Source organism: Marmota monax, unplaced genomic scaffold (assembly GCF_021218885.2).
Source record: "Marmota monax isolate L192 unplaced genomic scaffold, Marmota_monax_Labrador192_F-V1.1 WCK01_AAM20220418_F8-fsc00062, whole genome shotgun sequence".
Classification (NCBI taxonomy): domain Eukaryota; kingdom Metazoa; phylum Chordata; class Mammalia; order Rodentia; family Sciuridae; genus Marmota; species Marmota monax.
In genome coordinates this window covers 7,087,801-7,101,936 of record NW_026695221.1, presented here as the reverse complement: position 1 = coordinate 7,101,936, position 14,136 = coordinate 7,087,801, and the positions used below count along the sequence as shown (strand labels likewise).

General features: G+C 38.9%; 1 protein-coding gene across 2 annotated transcripts in view; it reads right to left on the bottom strand.

Annotated features, from left to right (window-relative positions):
* The window catches only part of Ets1 (ETS proto-oncogene 1, transcription factor), a 130,389-nt gene extending 116,703 nt beyond the window's left edge, over positions 1-13,686 (bottom strand). The window contains exon 1 of one of the 2 annotated variants that reach the window (XM_046432662.2): positions 13,583-13,686. The gene's annotated coding sequence lies outside the window, so the exon portion shown is untranslated. Of the gene's footprint in view, positions 1-13,571 lie in introns of both variants that reach the window. The other variant, XM_058575281.1, reaches the window with a different exon arrangement.
* Positions 13,687-14,136: the final 450 nt, after the last annotated feature.

Below are 14,136 nucleotides of genomic sequence, written 5' to 3'. Positions count from 1 at the left end.
ATTCTACCAGACTCAAAATAATAAAGCTGAGAAATAAAATCTCTATCATTACGCAATAGTGAAGACAGACTCACGTACAACATAATGTGTGGGGGAAAAAAAAAGAAGCAGTTAGTTCTGCTGGGTTCAGGGAATAGGAAATCATGGAAGATTGCTCAGAGCAAGGTGTGACCATGGGGCCTTATGAGTCATCTCTAGATTCCCACAAGCAGCAAAGGGCCTTGACCTTCAGGATGCCTATTTTACTTATATATTTGTAGGAAAAAGGGCTTTTGGACTTGGCAGCAGCATACTGGAGCCTAGCTAAAAGACAACAAGAGTTTCTGTCTGCCAGCCAGACAACACTCCTCCTCACAGCAACATGCTAGGGAAAAGGTTCAGTGGAAATATGTTTTCTCTTCCAATTGACAGAGTGAGGGAGGAAACCTCTGGCCCAACATCTGGTGCATTCTGTGCTGGCCCATATTCTCGACTATATGAATGACATTTCCCTTGGGGAAAAGCCCTTTGCCCAGGGAGGAAACTGAAAAGAGGGAGTTGCCAGGGATCTCAAGGGCTCTCATTGCAGGAAATAACTCTGGGACAGAAATGGATTGCTGCTTTATTATTTTTTGGAGAAAGAAAAAAAGAACCCACCCTTTTTCCACTTGTAGATTGTGACATACAACAGCTGCTGGAGAGCTAAACTCTTTCAAAAGTTACAAAAGGAGTGTTTGGAGTGTGTGTATGTGTGTGGAGAGAGAGAGAGAGAGAGAGAGAGAGAGAGAGAGAGAGAGAGAGAGATTCTTATTTGGTGTTTTTGCCAAAGAGAATTCCCTCCCACGTGACAACAGCTTGAACATCAGCTGGACCATCGTTTTGTCTTGGCACTACACATGTTTATTACCTAAATGAAAAACAACTGTGTGATTTTAAGATTTACTCCCCAGCTGAGAAGCAGCAGAGAGACCTGTCTGGGTATAGAAATTATTTGAACGCTTAGTAACAGAGGAGTGGAAAGACCTAAGTTCATTTTTCTTGAATGGGACCAGCACCTCCTCCGGAGCACCAGAGAAAATGGTCCCAAGCAAGACTGCCAACTCCATTTCAGAGACTTCCACTCTCCCTCCACCTCTCCAGCCCCTAGCTCAGCAAGCCCCACTGCACCCTCCACTTCTGAACAGGCAGCTCTCTGCTGTTCTCTTAGGACATTCTTATTTTTCTTCCCTTCCTAAATTATGTCTCTGCTAGAAGTGTCCCCCATCCTGTTCCCTGGGACTAGTGAACTCCCCCTCCTCAAGGTTTAAGAGTTAGTCTCAGAGGGTTGCTATTCCTGGAAGATTTCCAAACCATCCAGCCGGGCCTAGCTGCTCCTTTTCCATTTTGTGGAGCATGCCATTGGTGTATCACACTGTTTCACCAACACCTCTTTTTATTTGTCCCCTCACTAGATTCTGAGCTACTTGAAGTGAGGTACCCTGACTTTTGTACTTCTACATCTCCAGTACTTGAGACAGATCATGGGCAAAAGAGAAACTCAATGTCTTTATTTTTTAGTAGGAAAGATGTAAAATATCTCTTTAATCCTTTAATTATATGTTGAAACAATGTCTCATCCACATTTTTAGTCTTGTGAGACCAGTTTATTCTTTCATACATTCATCAGTCCATTCACTGATTTAAAGACAGTGAGCACCTCAAGGCTGCTGATCCTGTGAATGGACTGATGAATGTATGAAAGAATAAACTGGTCTCATAAGACAAAATGTAGATGAGATGTGGTTATGTTCATTTCTCAAATTAGAGAATCTGAATAGAGGTCTAGATAAAGACCACTTGAAATAATGAGTTTGTTTTATGATCCATTTCTAAGTGAAAAGTGCTTCCTTCTATTCACATAGCTGTTTAAGGTGACCTTATCTAAGAAGACTTTCTCACTGCCCTGTACAAATAGCTGCACCTTTCCCCACTCAGACACTTCCTTGTTTGTTTATTGTCTCCTCCAAGCCCCACCCCATTAGAACTCAAGCTTCCCCAGGGCAGGGACTTAGCCCTTCACGGGATCCTAGACCAGTGTTAACAGGAGTTTGGCACATGAATAAATGCTGAACATCAGAGTCTAAGTTAGAAAACTTGTGAACATCCTTTAATTCATGTAAGTCCTGTTTTTACAGATAAGAACATATGGTTATGTTGTTAAGTAGCCCAGCTAAAACCTGACCCTAGGCCTTCAGCATCTTCACCTGGGCATCTTACCTTCATCATTCTAGATTTTTAGGTACAAAAACCAAGCAATCGATGGAGAGGGCAAAATAATTAACACGTTGGTTTATGTGAGTGTCTTTAGAACTAGTTTTCCATTTGACTCTGGACAGAGTTCTAAGTAAAGCATGTGACCATTGCTCCAACTTCCCCCGCTTCCCACCCTCTGCAAGCCTTGTAACCAGGCCAGGATCAGCAAGCTGACACTTCCTTTTACCCACATCTCACCAGGGCAGGTTGAGTGACTCACAAACTGTAGAAAAGGTTAGGAGGGAGTGAGAGGGATGTTTGGGGCCAAGGCAGCAGATGGGTAAGAAATCCCAAAGAGATGAGGCCTCAGTCAAGGTTCACATGTGAATTAGTTCACATCAACTCTGACCTGCTTGGCTCCATTTCTACATAATTGTGACATCAATTAAAAGTTTTTCATTTTGAGTTGTCTGCTCTTAAAGGAAAGTCTATGACTTTCAGTAAGAAGTCCAGTAAACCATGCTTTAAAATTCTTTTTTGTAAACTCATTTTGCAAAAATTGTTTTATGTTCATTGCAAGAGTTGTTTTAAAATTACATAAAAGACTCAAATGGACATCAAAATCTCTTGAAATCCCACCATATAGACATAATTATACTAATTTTTGTCCAACATTATTTTACATATTTTAATGTAATATAGATATATAGAACACATACATGTCATCATAATTTTTCCATCATATTATTCTCTACATGCTATTTACAATCTGCATTTTCATTGTTATGATATAATGCAATGAAAAAATTTTATGTCAATAAATATACCTTTATACTCTAGAGTCTAAGACTGTCAAGCATTGTATTGTATGTATGCAGCACACTTTTCTTAATGAGCCCTTACTATTATATATTGTCTTCAATTCTCCATCACTATAAAAATTTCTAAAATATTTTATATGCACATTAAATGCCTAAAAGTAGTATTTTGGGGACAAATAGTGTATACATTCTCTATTTCAATACATATTAACTGCATTCTATAACAGATAATCCAAATTTATACTGACATGGACAAAGTCCGGTGTTTTCAATTTGAACTTGCCCTCTAGACTTCATGTTAGCTTCACAGGCTAGGAATTATGGGACAACCTCTCCTGGTTATGAAGATCACATGGGGAAGACAAAAGTTCAAGAAGCTGTGGCAGAACATTGCCAATTTTATTTTTTCTCCTTTCCTCTTGGAAAGCTATATGAAATTTCAGTAGATTTACAACTAGCATCTCTACTTGATATCAACAATTTAGGTTTCCCATCAATTTATATAAAAAGATATGCTTTTGGCTTGGAATGCAGAAGAGAGTGAGTTTGACTTCCAAAAGGACTGTCATTTAAAGGAAACACCCATGTTATCTAGGCTACTTCTTTAATCTAGAATGTAGAGACTTTCAATTTCTTCCTTCTGAATACAGTAATATCTTAGTACCCAAAGGAGCTTGATTCCAGAAAATCACCCTATCCTAAACTACCAAAATCTGTGAATGCATAAGTTTTTTATATAAAATAATATAGTATGTGCATCTAACCATTCATATCCTTCTATGATACTTTATATCACCTCTATGTTGTTTGTGATACTAATACAACATAAATGTTATATTAAATGGTTGTTATACTATGTTATTTAGGGATTAGTGAGAAGAAAAGAAATATGTACATGTTCTGTACAGTTGCATATTTTTCAAATATTTTTGATTGATGGTTGGTAGAATCTGAGGAAACAGAGCCAATTATAGCATATGAACATGTTTTTTAGAGACTTGGATCATTGCCTCTTTCAGATAGATTTCTCTGATATTCCTGGGCAGCTACATGGACATTTTTGACCCTCCTCCTGGAGTTTACTCTACAATGTAATAAAGTCATAATACTTCTGTATATAGGTCTATTTCTGCTCCTAAATTCTAGGTTACTTTAGAGTAGGTATGGTGTTTTTTTAGATGGTGTATATATACATGCAGCATGAATTTACTTGAAATGGAATTGGTATGTACAATAGTTCACATTTCAGAGCTTGAATATATCCAAGAGGCTAAAGATATCTTTGTAACGAAATAGAAGTTATTTGCCTTAACAAATTGGGTCCACACATAACCCTGAGATCAGGCTTCTGAAATAACTATAAGCATAACCATAATATTTGTGTGAACTAATCAATCTACCAGAGTGATTTTTCTCTATTCTCCTCCACTGTTTTGTACTTCCCATGCATAGTCCATCTGAATTTCTTGAGTGATTTTAGTAGATGTTTCCTATAATATGTCAGTACAACAAAAGCTACTATGTTCAATTCTAAGAACTCAATTTTAAAAGAAGTCCTGTTTAGATAACTGAACATTCTTCACCCTCCTGCAAGGAAACTTTGTCATTACAATTAAAAAAAAAATGGTTAGAATTGAAAGTGGTTTCTCTGTCTTGTTCCTAAATCTATAAGAACCTCATCTTCCTGACTAAGTATTCTAACATTACAATACTAAGCATTCTTTCTTACTCTGAGTACCCAGCAGACCAATAAAAGTAATACTCTGCTCCTCTCCCATCCTTTCTCTCTATCCAATCTAATGTGACACACATTTTTTTCCTTTTTCTCATTTAAGATAGGAAAAGGAACAATATTAAAAGATTTTTATATGCAAATTGCAAATACATGCAAACAAATAATAATCTTTCTATTTGGGAAGTATGCCCTTCCTGACTTCATGTTATGATAATATTCCAGGGGCTCTTTTGAATTAGACTTTTTTCATTAGTGAGGGAACTACCTCCATTTTTATTTCTTAAAAAAAAAAACTCTTCTCAGATTCTAGCTTTCAGTGTAAAATTTCTCAGAGAAAAATTATATTTGTGTTTAAAAACATATTTGTGATTGTACCAAAGAGAGGAAGCAGTTAAAAGTCCCACACAGGTCTAGGCTTAACTTTACTTCTTCTGACTTCTTCCTCCAGAAACAAAGGCTGGGTCGTTAGAATTCAACTAAAAATTCTGTACTTAGTGTAAGAGGCAAAATCTAATACCCAGCTTGACTCCTCAAATTGAATATGACTCTCACTTATAGGATTTTTAAACTACTAGTTGACCTGGGCAGAAGTCTCTTCAAAGCAACAAGAAAGAAAAGCAAATAATAAATTTTCACTAGTGTTTTCCAAATGTTTATTTGTGCTATAAAATGATCTGTTTTATTGTACAATGGGGGGAAAGCATCTGGGACTTTTGTCATTGTTTTTGGAAGAAATAAATAATAACTCTTTTGTATTCAGAAACCTGCAAAATCTAATATATGTACATTTCTTGTTCTTATATGTGTATTCAAAATCAATTTCTATAAATGGAAAAAAAGCTCTGAAGTATGTGCTATTGGTTTCTAGGTCTTAAACTAAGTCACCTACTCTGTCATTAAGTCCACAAAGCAGAAACTCACAAAATAATTAGCACCATTCTTATTTCTCCTACTTTCACTGGTGAATTACCCCCCTAACCCTTTCTTAAAGGAAAATAATGCATATCCATATCCTAATTGTCTAAAAAGAAAAATCTCCCAACTAAGCACAACATTTTCAAGTTTGGTATGAATGCACATAGCTCAACTAATCTGACTCAGAATATACTGAAATGGATTATGTCTGAGAAACCAGCCTCTACCTCAGAGCAAAGCCTGTCCAAGGAAAGGGATGTAACCCTTGTCCTTGGAAAGACCCACAGAGCACTCCTAGGCACATACCCACCATGCTGAGTTGTTTATCTACAAATAACAGGAGAGATCTGTGGAGCTAGGTGTCCCTGACTCAGTTAGGCTAGGTGAGAGGACCCACAGCAACCACCCTAGTAACTACCAATCAGCATGAGTCAGGGAAAATACCTGGGATGCCAGATGACCCTCCTAGTAGTTTATGGTGGTTGGTAACATGTTGGGAAACCATGTAGTTCAGCACGTACACCCCTCGTGGTTTAAACCAATCAGTTCAAACGAATCTCCCTCTTGTACTAACCAATCACCCCTACCCAACTTGTTCCCTCCAGTGAATGTGCTAATCAATGTTAAGAGTTGTTGTTTGATTTTCCCGTGGTGTGTGATGATTTGCTAAGAGATGCTATGATGTATGTAAAGTCCCTGCCTTCCCCAAAGAGTGTATAAAACTGCTGCAAACCCTGGGCTCTGGGCCTGTCAGCATCACCAGTTGCTGTGTGCGCGCAGAGGACGGAGCTAGCTCGCAATAAACACCTCTTTGCTGTTTACATAGATCTTGGTCTCTGGTGGTCTTTTGGGGATTTCGAATTCGAGTGTAACATGTCTTTATAATATTATAAAAGTAGATTTTTTATACTTCCTTGAGAAGTAGGTCACTACTGTCTCCCACCCCCCAAAAAATAGAGATAAAAGATGCCTTTACTCCAATGTACTGTGATAGTTAGGAAACAAGGAGTACTACATATTTTTGCATTTCCTCCTGGATGGAAAGTGTTCCCTCATCATCACACTGTTGGAGCACATTGTCAACAACAAGCATGAAGGTAACACTTCTCATAAGCATCAAGGGAGTACATTAAAACTGCCAACTCTAGGGGGCTGGAGATGTGGCTCAAGCAGTAGCGAGCTCACCTGGCATGTGCAGGGCGCTGGGTTCGATCCTCAGCACCACGTAAAAATAAAATAAAGATGTTGTTTCCACCAAAAACTGAAAAATAAATATTAAAAAATTCTCTCTCTCTCTCTCTCTCTCTCTCTCTCTCTCTCTTAAAAACAAAACAAAAACTGCCAACTCTAATATGTCAAGGAATTTATCCAGAGAATGCTAAACCTAGTCTCTGAAACTTGTCAGAAACTAACTACTACTTCTAGTCTATCAGACCTGGGCTGAGGTGGCTGAGGTTGTAGCTCAATGGTAGAGCACATGCCTAGCATCCACAGGGCCTTGGGCTCAATCACCAGCACTGGGGGGAAAAAAAATCTAGTCTATCAACTTTGTTGGTAAAGATGGCGCCCAGAGCGCTTCTCTTCCGGGAGCTCAGGTCCATGACGCACTGAATGGCCCGCGAACCATCACCTCCAATCCCTGTGAACGGCGCGAACTTTGAATGGTGTATCTCCAAACTCTGAAGTAGGGCGAACTCCCGGACACTGAATAAGTAACAGCCCACTCGCCTTACTCCTCCTCATCCTGGGTTAAGCCCATAAATATCAACACCCCATTCGTGCTCTCTCTTACTCTCCCCTCTCTTCCCCCTCTCCTCTCTCTCTCTCTACCCCCTTCTCTTGTGCGACTGCCCGCTAAGGTCCTGCTAATAAAAATCTCGGCCAGGTACGGTTGTTTTGGCTTGTTTACAGAGGTTTTCCACCGTTCCTACATACTTCATGTGGAAACATCCTCTGAAAGATCAAGGACAACATTCAATGAATTGCTTCATAGTAAAAGTGGTCATCTCTGATGCTGAAATTCTATTCCTCAGGTCTGTGTTTGACCATGAAATTCAACAAATGATCACACTTGGCCTTCAGACATACTCCAGTGCCATGAATATGTTGGGTACTCATAACTAACTGAATAAGTAAGTTACAATTGTTCTTTACAAAGAACCCGTAAACCAAAAAGAATAGAGGAATGAAGTACTCTTTGCTTCCTAATAATGGAAGTAGTCTAGACCCGGGTATAAAAGATTCTTGACTGAGTCCAATCTGAAGGCCTGGAAGACTAAAAATGTCAACACTCACCCAATGGGTAACAAAGAAATCCCTGAGAGCCTAAAATTCTAAATAATTTCCTTTTGACCCATAGTGTGGGGACTACGTGGGATTTAATCTAAAATAGATTTGGTTCTGGTTATAAAAGAGTCTCAACCAAACTGAGATTCACCACAAATAGAGAGATTGAGAAAAAAATTAAAAGAGACTAGATTGTTTTAATAATGTCCCGATAAAATTGAACTAAAAGATGCCAACTGACTTAGATCCCCCAAATTTTGAACGTAACTTTTTGGACTGTGTCTTATTGTGATTTTCATGGTGGAGTTTCATTTGTTTTATTGCCCAAATTGTAAGGTTCCAATTTCTCAGTATAATGCCAAACAGCTTGCTGGCATTCTTCTATAAAGAGGGATTTTGAAAATTCAATGAATTTTGGAGTTGGAAAAAAATTCATCAAGTTGGTTCGTTTTTTGTTTGAATGAATCTATCCCCGAGAGTTTCCATGTTGGGCAAGCTCTCTGGAGTTAGACTATGGGTGAAAGCAGAGCCCCTTAGTAATCGCCAAATTTCTTCACAGTCTTAGTTTCTTCCACTATAAAGTGAAGATAATACCAACCATTTGGGGACTACTGAAGAGGATTATACAAATGAAAGTACTTAGCAAAGCACTTTACATATAGTGAAATTGTCAATAAATTGCTCTTATTATTGCTATTTTATCAATAGTTGCCTGTCAGTTAGTAAGCAGTCACTAGCAGTAGCAACAGTAATTTTTTATTAGTTCTTATTTTTACCGCCCAAGGTAACAGAGGCTATTTATTTAAAAATTAAAGCTAGAACTCGGATGAAAGGTAACTGAAGCTCTATTCAAGAATTAAAGGGCTGGGGATGTAGTTCAGTTGGTAGAGTGCTTGCCTCACATGCACAAAGCCCTGGGTTCAACCCCTAGCACCAGAAAAAAATAAAAAAATAAAGCTAGAATTCTCATCACTTTTTTAAGGATTTGCATTTAAATCTCAAAAAGGATTCCCTTTAATAATCACAGGTTGAGTAGCGTTTATCAAGAACTTTGCAGGAGAAAAGAGCCAAGATTTCTGTGGAATGGCAGTCAATTTGTACCATTGTTATGTATAAAACCAAGAAGTAAGCATTTTTCTTACAGCACTCGACTCATAGAAACATTGCTTAGCACAAATGGGGAACTATTGCAGCTTACCGAGTAAAACCAACATCTTTTTGATATAAATGTCAATCTTTTGTTGAGTAACACTGTAATAACTAACTATAAATATAAGGAAGTAGTAAATTGCTCTGGAAAACATTGCATTTTTCTGTTTGTTCAGTTTCTTTCTTTCTTTCTCTTTCTTTCTTTCTTTCTTTTTCTTTCTTTTTTTCCTATAAAGCGGTGCCACCCAAACTATAATGTGCATATGAATTACCCCAGGATTCTGTTACAAAGCCAAAGCAGTGTGGTCTGGACTGGATGCTGCAGATCATAAGATCTCACCTTGAGAAGCTAGGCAGTGGCTGTACTTATATGATCACATTCCTGAGTATTTTTAACAATATCATGTTTATTTTGGGAGGCACAAGCCTACTGAGAAACAGACCAGAAGACATTTGTACCAACGCTGAAGCATTTGGCAATCTAATGTGCAATACAAACCTGGCTGGAGGAGCTCAAGTGGCTTTGGACCTGTCTGGGTTTCTCAAACTACCTGCCAGATAATGGCCACTTCTGACAAAGCTTCTGGTCTTTCTGAAGAAGCCCAGGTTTTATTTCTATAGCCTCTTATATTAAGAATATGGCAATGGGGCTCTCCCCATCCACAGGAATCAGTTGGGTTAAGGATCACCGAAGTACCAAAATGCTTTTCCTTCCATTTTTCACGATTTTAAAAGTCTCAAATTTGGGGAGACTTCTTTTTGTTTTGCAATCTTTTCTACATCTGGAGTTATTTAAAATTAAAAAGTTTAAAAAAATCTAAAAAGTCTAAAATCCTAGTATTTCCTACATCTCGTGAAAACCCTTATTTGTCCCCATAGAGTATTTTCCTAACATTTGCACTGTTTACTTTTTCATTCTCATCCTAATAAGTGCTGATCAGACTCCCCTCAGAATTCTTGAGACAACACCTGGACTTTAGTCAGGGGAATGTTAAACCTACCCTCTTGCTTTGTGGGGAAAGAAAATCAGAAATCTTCCCTCAGTCTCTAGATACTGCGGACTTGGAAAAAAAAAGTACACATAGACTGAATATATCATGCTGCTTATTTTTAACCTCTTTTCCAGTAAAATATTGTTTTCTAAAATGATTGTATCAATTTTAGCTAGAAAAACTGGCACATGCCTCTAATCCCAGCTACTCAGGAGGCTGAGGCAGAAGGATCCCAAGTTCAAGACCAGACTCAGCAATTTAGAGACACACTGTCTCAAAATAAAAAAAAATAGGGGCATGTGGGTCAGTGGTGGAACACCCCTGGGTTTAATCCTTAGTACTGTAAAAAGAAAATTTTATGTAAGTTTTAAAAAATGGAATTTATATATTATTTCCTTTTATATTGGTCATAGCACCCAAACAAGGCTGAGCACAGGGAAATGACATTTGTCACAAGACAGATCAGTTTACTAATCCAAGCAAATAGATAGACCCTGTAACCTTCTTCTAGAGTCAGTGTCTTTTTATTTATTTGTTTGTTTATTTTTGACACTGGGTTGAACACATGGCACTTTACCCCAAGCTACATTCCCAGTCCTTTTTATTTTGAGACAATGTCTCTGTAAATTGCTGAGGCTAGTCTTGAACTTGGGATCCTTCTGTCTCAGTCTCTGGAGTTGCTGAAATTACAGATGTGTGCTAGCATGCTCAGTCAGAGTCAGTGTCTTCTTAATAATGAATACTTAATCCACAGATTTTCCTTCAGAAAATAGGCCTAATCCATGGTATTCTCCCAAATAAGCAGAAAAATCCAGCCTAAATTAGAGTGTCTCAGAGTTCCTTAGAATCCTATGACATGAGATTCCAGTCACAAGCTCTGGACTCACATCCCCTTGATTCTAATCAGGGTCCCACCATGAATCCACACAAAGCATCTAGCAAAGTCAGTGGAACACACCAACTTCTCAATAAACATTAGAGATTACGATCCTTCCTCAGGTAAAGTGGAGGAAACCAGAGATGATAGGCAGAGAATCAGTTAGATTAAAAGATTGAGTTCCATAAAGCTACATTTTCAGTTGAGTAAAGATAAAGGAGGAGATGCAAAAAAAAAAAAAAAAAAAAAGTTGTCTCCTTATCTCAGTTTCCCCAGGATTGAAGAAATTTGCAAGATTTGCCTCAAATGCCACTAAATTGCTGTATAACCATTGATTTTATTCAAATACTAAATACTTTTTTTATTTCTAAAGAGAATAAAGAGAATTCAAAAGGGAGAGAGAGGGAGGAAAGAAGAAAGAAATAAACGAAGGAAGGAAAGAAAGAAGAGAGGAAAGGGAGATAGGAGCCCCAGCTTTTGGGATGTATCCATTTCTTCCGCTTTTTGATGTGAATAATTACTCATTGGTGTTAATGAGTGATCAGAAAAGGATAGCAGGTATGGGGGAAAACTGTTCACCAATAAATAAGACCATGAGGTACAGTAGAATTTGAGTTAGCACAATAGCCAGTGCACGGAAGCTCTCTGTGCAATCAGAGAAAGATCTATCTGTAGGTGCCAATGGTATTTCCAAAGCATTTTTTTTTTTCTTCTGCCTCACAGCCCTTCAGGGACCCAGTTCCTTAGCACACATTTCTCCAAACTTTCCTGGGCCCATTGACACTTTTATTATTCAAAGTTCTGCAATATTTACTTCTAGTCGCTCACCTCTTAGAACAAGGTGGGGCACAAATATCATTCATATTTTAGAGATGAGGAAAATAAGGCACTGTTATGTTCAATAACTTGATCTCAGTTATAAAGCTGATCTCTGAGAGAGAGGCCAAGTGCATAGTCACTTTCCCAAATCCAAATTCAGAGGAGGTACTAGTTCTGATCCTACTTGCCTTTGAATGCCTATCTGTAGCTGGGATAGGTAACTGGCCCAGACCCATGCTCTCAGCTGATTCTCAAAGGTCACAGATGGCCAGATGTTCAAGGATCTCGCCCCTTTATGCACTAGGACCTCCTTGCACTTCTAGCAACTAGCACTTCTGTGCAGGAGCCTGTAAGGTTGCCCCTCCAGAATCAGACTCACTTCCCACATCCTCAGCAGGGGAACCAGGAGGGAACCAGGACGGAAGAGGCTACGTAGCAGCCTGCACTGTTTGTTATTTCATTACTGAGCTGGCAAGGATGGAAGTTGTTGATTTACCATTAGAAGCAGCTTGCTTCTTCAAATATTAATATTAATAACTACAATACCCGAACACATGAAAAGACCTTTTCATCTTCAAAGCACTTTTCAGACATTAACTCATTAGCTCTCCTTTCCTCTCTATTCAGGAACACCAGGTAAGTAGAGTCTCAACAGTAACAGTGGCTGCCCTCCCCGCAGAATCCATATCTACCGAGGGTTTTCTCTTGAGATTTAAAAAAAAAAAAAAGAGGTGAAGCAACCCAGAACCACAACTGATGAAAGGGTTAAAGTGTCAGCAATTCTACAAATCAAATGGAGCTGCCAGAGTTATCATTTTAGGATCTGGATTTCCTGTTGTTTAACAAATGCCTCCATGCCTGCCACCCCACCCCATGCATGCCTGCAGCAGCGGTATAAAGTAGGAAGAAAAATGGCCTTGGAATTAAAAAGTAAAAGAAGAAAGCTAATGAAGAAAACCTTGAACGCCTTGATCTCAGTAACCCAGCATCTTTCATACCATTCGCTCACTGAAAATACTACTTTCAAAGGCGGTAACAGAAACACTTTTGATGAGAAGACACATACAAAGTGGAATTGCTGGATACAACCAGTGAATGAAGAGAAATTGCCACTCGCGCAGCCCCTGCTTCTCTGTACTGATCGCTGGAGTCCAGCCCTCCAACACTGGGAAGAATGCTCCCCTGAGTGGAGACTCCCCCTGCCTACCCACATGCACCACATTGCAACTTCAGTCCAAAGGATTGGTAGGTAGACCCGTGGGGAACGGGAGTCCAAAGACAGGGTGGGAGGAACACCCTACACGCTAGTTTGCCTTACAAGACTCAAACCTGCAGCACTTTCCTTTCTATAAAAGCATTTCATTAAGATGCTAGGGAAAAGAAAAAAGTAAAACAATAGGCACTAGTAGTGAGAGAGGAAAAAGAAAGGCATTTCTATGTTGAACTACAGTTTTATTTCTTTGGAAGTGCTGCAGTCTGGGAAGAAAACTCAGAGTTTGTGACAAGTGATCTGCGAAGATCTAAAATGTGCATGATTTTGCTTTTTTTTGACAGGCAATCTTGATTTCACACTATTCTAAGAAGATAAGAACGTATTTTTGAAAAATAGTATTAAACAATTGAATGGATGATTATAGAAAGATTTTTAAAAAGAGGAAGAGAAAACTGCTTGTATCCTGAAAGTTTCCATTAATTTTCTTTTTAATTACACAAGGTGAGGGGCAAGAAAAAGAAAACGGAATGAAAAGTTTTAAGCAGAAACTCACACCTCACTTACTACTTTGCCGGAGAGACAGTGAAGAATAGCTACGGAGCGAGGTTTCCTCAAGGTCTGCGGTCTCTTTCCAACTACCTGCGGGAATCCTCTGCTCCGAGGCTAAAGAGGATGCAAAGACCACAATGTTCCTAATAGAGCTGCCTCTTAAATTGGGGGGTGTGGTCAAGTCAGGGAAAGCTAGAGAAAAGGCGGTCTTCCATTAGCCCTGGCACCAGGGTAGCATTCCGTACCACAGGCACTGTGGTTCAAAGGGACTTGGGCAACACCAAATCATACCTTATTTTTTATCCTTCAAATTATTCTCCAGTTAAATATAATTCAGCCTTGGGGAGAAGTGATGAGGGAGATGAAAAAAAGGGAATTCTGTAGGATCACACTGATTCTTATCATTAGGGATGCATTAGATTTACTTTCTCCTGGACATGTGAATATTCATGTTCCACATTGCTTAATGGAGATTCACTAACTCAGGAAGGGCTTAGGAGGGAAGGAGCTGCTGTAAGACCTGTTCAAGGAATTAACAGCCAGCAGAACAGCTTTCGCCCACTCAGCTG